Below are 6,474 nucleotides of genomic sequence, written 5' to 3'. Positions count from 1 at the left end.
ACACAACCCTTCCTCAATTTCCATGCCTTTCTGCATGTCAGGTGTTGGCTTGCTGCAGTTTTGGTTCAGGTTCCTACAGAAATGAATAAATAAAGTAGGCTGATATTAATTGAATGTATTTAGGAGATTCTCTGTAGCATCAAGTCCTAAGGTCAACAGTGTAAAATATCCAGCTGAGAAAGCCATATGGGAACAGAACTGTATCAATGCTGAAGGTCCCTGCTGGGGTGAGGCGTAACATATCTCTAGGGGTGGTTGCAAATGATTAATTAGGGTGTATCATAATTTACAAAAACTGTCACCCAGAGCAGCGCCTGAGATGGTCGCAGCAGTGGCAGAAAGCGTTCCCATCCAGCCTGCAGTTCACCATGAAACAGTATCATTGCCTGCCATCTAGTGGCCAAGAGGGGGAAGTGAAATGCGAAAGTCTGAGTGCTTCTAGACAATCCTTCTTTTGCGGTGGGATTCAAACACATTCCAGCAAATTCAGGTTTATGCAATTATAGCTGGTTAGGAGGTCTCGTGCAACAAACCTGCTTCCCCAGAGGCCCAGGCTTTTTGCAATAGTGAGGAAGTGCAGGATAATGCTTGCTTTGATGCAATTTCATCTAACCTCCCCGTAAACAAATCATAATGAATGCTCTTTAAGTAGCCAATGTCCCCTAGTCTGTCTGCAAACAAATCACAGTGAATGCCCATTGGAAGGGCCCACTGTCTTACCAATGCTAACTGTCCCGATGATGGATTTGCAGCCAGCTCTGTAAACAACAACAAGAACTCAAAATGGCGTAGAAAGGAACTTTGACCAAGAAAGTCAGTGAAACTGAGACAACTACTCAATCTATTCTCCACCCCTTCCTTAAGATGCTAACAATGATAACTAAGTTAGTTCTTGGTATGAGCTTTCGTGTGCATGCACACTCATGCACACGAAAGCTCATACCAAGAACTAACTTAGTTGGTCTTTAAGGTGCTACTGGAAGGAATTTTTTTTGTTTTGACTATGGCAGACCAACACGGCTACCTATCTGTAACTGGAACAATGATAACGTTTGTGTTGTGGGGCACTTTCTCTTTCTTTGTACTTTTCCCCCTCCCCTCCAGTTTGTGTTGCACTCCTAATGATTTTCTGCTTCATGTCTTGACGTTACACTCCCCGCCCCCCTGTCATTATTCTGGAAGCCCACTCAGATCAGTGGGGATGTACAGGAACGGTCTCTGTTTCCCTCTGCTCCCCAGAGGGGATAGAGATAGAGATAGAGGATAAAAATGGGAGCTATTAATTGTTGGATTTCATCTGCAAAGTCCCAAACAACATTGTGATAATAATTTCCAGGCCAGGTGGCCACATGACACTCTCAACAAGAAGCAATTAAGAACCAGGGCAATTTTCCTCCTAGAGGTTAGTTATTTATAGCCAATTACCCAAGCACCTTCACCCCACTTTGAACAGTGTGTGAAGCAAGGCCAGCATTTACATCTGGGCCTTCAATAGATTCCCTGTAGTTCCAGCCATCAAGCCTATTCATCTCCCCACCCGGGTCTTCCCCTAGAGTTCCTGCGTCCACCTGCTTCCAGCTATTTAACTCCTTCAAATCTGAGCTGCGACCTTTCAGAAACTGCTGGGATTATCCTGCGTCAAGGAAGCTGCTGGAGGGGGAAAGGTCAGCATCTTGAACTGAATATGCTCTGAAGTAAGAGACTTCAGGAAAGCTTTTGGGTGACACAGTGGACCCAGGTCCCAGCTGCAGCAGATGGAGATTCTTGGAAGAGAAAAATAAGAGTTGAGCAATAAGGAGAAAAGGTTTTAAAATACTGGTTCTGTGGGCAAACTGTGGGGTGTGAAACACAGAGCAGTCAAATACAACATTCCTAGAGTGGACATAAAAAGACCTGTGGAACGCCCTCCCATCAGATGTCAAAGAGATAAACAACTACCTGACATTTAGAAGACATCTGAAGGCAGCCCTTTTTAGGGAAGTTTTTAATGTGTGAAATTTTTAATCTTTGTTAGAAGCCGCCCAGAGTGGTGGGGTGCAAATAATATTATTATATTATATTATATTATTATTATTATTATTATTATTATTATTATTAAAAGGGGATGTCTGGACCAGCCAGTTGGAACTTCCTGTTTCCTCCTGGGCTGAGACAAACTTCCTCTACATGTGACCAGAGGTGGGCATGACCTCACCTGTGCAGGTAACAAAATAGCACAGGGGAGGCAGCCATCTCTCTCTCTGACTCCATTCCTCGAAGTAAGAACTGCTGGATCAGGCCAATAGCTCCCCATCTAGTCCAGCATCATGTTCTCACCAGTGCTATTTTTCTAGAAAAAGAGGTGCCAGAACTCCACATGAATGCCTGCCTTGTTCTCTTATATTGGCAATGGCAATATAAGATGTGCCGGAACTGAGCTCTAGCGAGTTCTGGCTGAAAAAAAAGAGCCCTGGTTCTCACACTGGCCAACCAGATGCCCACCAGATGCCCAGAAGCAGGACCAGAGCACAACAACACTCTCCCCACTTGTGATTTACAGCAACTGGTATAAGTATCCATTTAAAGCCTTATCCTCCGTAAATTTGTCTAATCCTCTTTTAAACCACCGAAATTGGAGGCCATTGCTGCTTCTTGGGGGAGCAAATTCCAAAGTTTAGCTATGCACTATATGAAGAAGAATTTCTTTTTTTTTTCTCCTGTCCTGAATTTTCCAACATTCAGCATCATTGGATGGTTCTGGGTTGTAGTGTTATGAGAGAGGGAGAATGTAACTTCTACCTATCAACTTTCTCCACACCCTTTAAAACATCACCTCTGTCTGACTCACTTTTCAACTAAAGTCCCAAATGTCATTACCCTTCCACACAGGAGTGTTGCTCCAACCCCTTGACCATTTTGCTCTACATTTTGTTTTAAAATGTCCTTACTTTTACTATGCCCCCAGGACTAATTATGACATGGACGGTAGATAAGCGTTTGCTGAGTTGTTGTTATTATATGGTTTATGCTGGCTTTGAATATTGGCTGCAGGGATTTTATGTTAAATGTTTTAAGCAGGGTTAATGCAATATTTTACTGTGACTGGGTAGTTATTTGGGGTGCACATTAACCACAAGATCAGTTTGCACCCCAGTTTGGTTTTGTTTGTCCACCTTTGGTCTCCACTCCCACTTGGGGCTCCTAGAAGCTGTCAGCATGTGACAGTGGTCACATTCTGAGTATGGCTTCAACTGTCTGGCTGAGCCAGGTGAGGGTAGCCTATAGGTCTCATACCATCAGTGAGTTAGGGACTTCCCCTGCATGCAAAGACAAGTTCCAGCAGATTGAGCAGAGAAGACTAATAGTAGCTCCAATGCTCAAGAAGGTGGTTTCTGCATGTGTAGAGGGAAGTGAGGGGTAGATGCGGCTTGTCAACCTGGGATTGTAGCCCATCTAAATGAAGGAAAACTCAGATCCTAAACCTCCACTGCCTTGTGGGATATCTTCAAGAGAAGAAAGGGCTAAGGAGTAAACCCTTGAAGCTCCAGGGTGGAGTCTCTAAGATTGTTAGATGGCACTCCTGCAGGCAAGCTGGTACCAAATGTCTTGCTCTGCTTTCATTTGGACCACCAAGTCCAAACGGGGGTGGGCTTGATGTCTGGGCAGCCCAGGACCTCCATAAATACTGCTCAGGCTTATGCCCCCAAGAGGTGGATTCCATTGTCTCTTGAGACGGATGGATGCCAACAACAGAAACAACAGAAAGTAGCCTGATTCAGCTCATGAATCTGCTTAATTTCTCCATTCACTAGGGGCATTTTATTTTATTTTTTAATGATCTACAACTCTACCCCTTTGACAGAAGTGGATGGAATTTTCAGGCCTGCTAGATCCTTCAGAGTGGATTAAGCCTGCCAAAATCATGGCAAATAGACTTTTAAACACAATTAATAACCTAATAGTACAATTCTAAGGAAGTCAGATGAGCCTAAGTGCCACAAAAATCAATGCCCACCACCCAACTATATTTAGCTTACATTTGATCTAAGCCAAAAGGTCTAGAAATGCTCATCTCAGCCTCTCCCCTGCCCCCACCCACCCCCTGCTGTGGAGGAGATAAACCCAGAGGGACTTTAGTTTCATTATATAAATATACTGTTAATTAACTAAATTTAGGCATGGCTAAAAACCGTTCAACACACATGGAACATGTTAGTTGAGACTCTAATCCTTTGCAGAGGCATCACATTCTGTATCTCAGCCGGCAAGGTCCCACTGGGAGCTGCCAAGGTCCTGATCTGCTTTACAGTGGTACCTCGGGTTACAGACACTTCAGGTTACAGACTCCGCTAACCCAGAAATAGTACCTCGAGTTAAGAACTTTGCTTCAGGATGAGAACAGAAATTGTGCAGCGGGAGGCCCCATTAGCTAAAGTGGTACCTCAGGTTAAGAACAGTTTCAGGTTAAGAACAGACCTCCAGAACGAATTAAGTTCTTAACCCAAGGTACCACTGTACTTTCCTGAGATTGAATCTTACCGGACTGGAAGAGACTCCAGTAATTGCTAACATTTCCCTTGCCTCAACAGAGCAGGGTAGATCAAGCATAGGAAATGTCTGCTGCTCTCCAGATGTATATTATATCTATTTGAAAAAAGATTGGTTAATGAAGAAATTACATATCTTTCTACTCATGAGTGTTGAACTAATTGGCTGATGAAGAATTCAATGAAATAGTAGTTGTTATCTAGAAACACTGTTCAGCAGAGTTCAGAGTAGGACATCAGAATCGGACATTTGCTGATTATACAAAGCTTCACAGCTTGCTCTCCGCTGGGTAAAGTCTGGCACCTTGATTCATTTAAGGACTTTCAGAGACTTCAGTTTGTTAGTTTTGATGTTTTGAATTAGTCCATAAAGTTTTTCACGTTGTAATTGTTTCTGGCCATTGCATTGCTTTTGATATTGCTGCTCTCCAGATGTAGCTGGATTTCAGGTTTTGTCAGCCTCAGCCAGAATGGTCAATGGTCATTGGTCACAGAGGACGAGGTTGTTCAGCAACATCTGGAGGAGAACCACAGGTTTTCCAAACCTGGGATGGATTGTTACCTTCCCTGTCCCATATTTCAGGCTATACCACTCATGCATATGTTGGATAAGTGGTTGTTGAGGACATGGAAGTCAGAAGGTTTGTGAGAGCAATGGGGGCCATCTTAACCATAGTTATGAAGACCCATGTACTTTCCTTCATGAACTGCATTGGAGGTATATTCGGGACAAAGGGAAGTCCTTCTTTACACAGTACCATGCTAATTGATGGAAGTTGCTGCCACAAGTTGTAGTTGCTAGCTCAGATGCCTTTAGACACATCCATGGAGGATGGTTCTATTGGCAGCTATTCATCATGGTGGCTAGTCATGGATTTTGCATGTCCAGATATGCAGTAAACCACCAGGTTCCAATTTCTGGGAAGGTAAAGCAGGAAAGGACTATTGCCTTCATAGTCTCCTTGAGGGCTTCTTGAAAGGATTGGTCTGGCCACTATGGGAAGCAGAATGTTGAATTAGAATATTGATTGGCTACTCACTAGACCTGGGGTGGAGAACCATTTCAAGCTATATCACTCTGCTTTAAATAGCCATGGTTTTCCCAAAGAGTTCTGGGAACTGTAGTTTGCTAAGGGTGCTGAGGGTTTGTTAGCAAACCCCCCATTCTCCTCTCACTGAGTTACAATTCCCAGAGTGGTTAAACCATCAATCCTGAAATAATAGAGGGGAGCAGGGGCAGAGTTCTCCAGCAACTCTCAGCATCCTTAATTAACTACACTTCCCAATATTCTTTGGGGAAGCCATGGCTTCTTAAAGTGGCATGATACTGCTTGAAATGATAGTACAGATGGATATAGGACACAATGGAGATCTTAACCCCTGGGAGAAACTCTGGAAAAGTGACCTGAAATCTATAGCAAGCTATTCATTGAAAGAGAACGATTTGAAAATGATTCATAGATGGTTCTAAACTCTGAGTAGGTTGGCTAAGATTTATAAGGCAGAATCAGATAAGTGTTGGAAGTGTAAAGAAGTGGAGGGAACGTTCTTCCACATGTGGTGGAAGGGTATTGCAAAATGGTTTATAATGAATTGACTTTTTTTTTTTAATTTCCCCAAATAACTGGAGTCTTTTTTGTTGGAAATAATCCACACTGAAATTCCCAGGTGTCAGAAAAGGCTATTTATGTATGCAACAACTGAGGTTCATGTTTTGTTAGCCCCGAAATGGAAAGTGAGCTGGATCCCAACTAAAGAGGTTTGGCAACTTAAGTTGACAGAATATGCACAACTTGCAAATTTAACATATAGAATAAGAGAGCAAGAAGAACCTACATTTAAAGAAGATTGGAAAACATTTATTGAATATATGGGAAATAACTGTATACAGCTGAAAACGCTAACAGCACTAAGATAAATTCAACAGAGTAAATAATTTTTGATGGAT

Source organism: Podarcis cretensis, assembly GCF_951804945.1.
Source record: "Podarcis cretensis genome assembly, chromosome: Z".
Classification (NCBI taxonomy): domain Eukaryota; kingdom Metazoa; phylum Chordata; class Lepidosauria; order Squamata; family Lacertidae; genus Podarcis; species Podarcis cretensis.
This window is presented reverse-complemented; position numbering follows the sequence as displayed.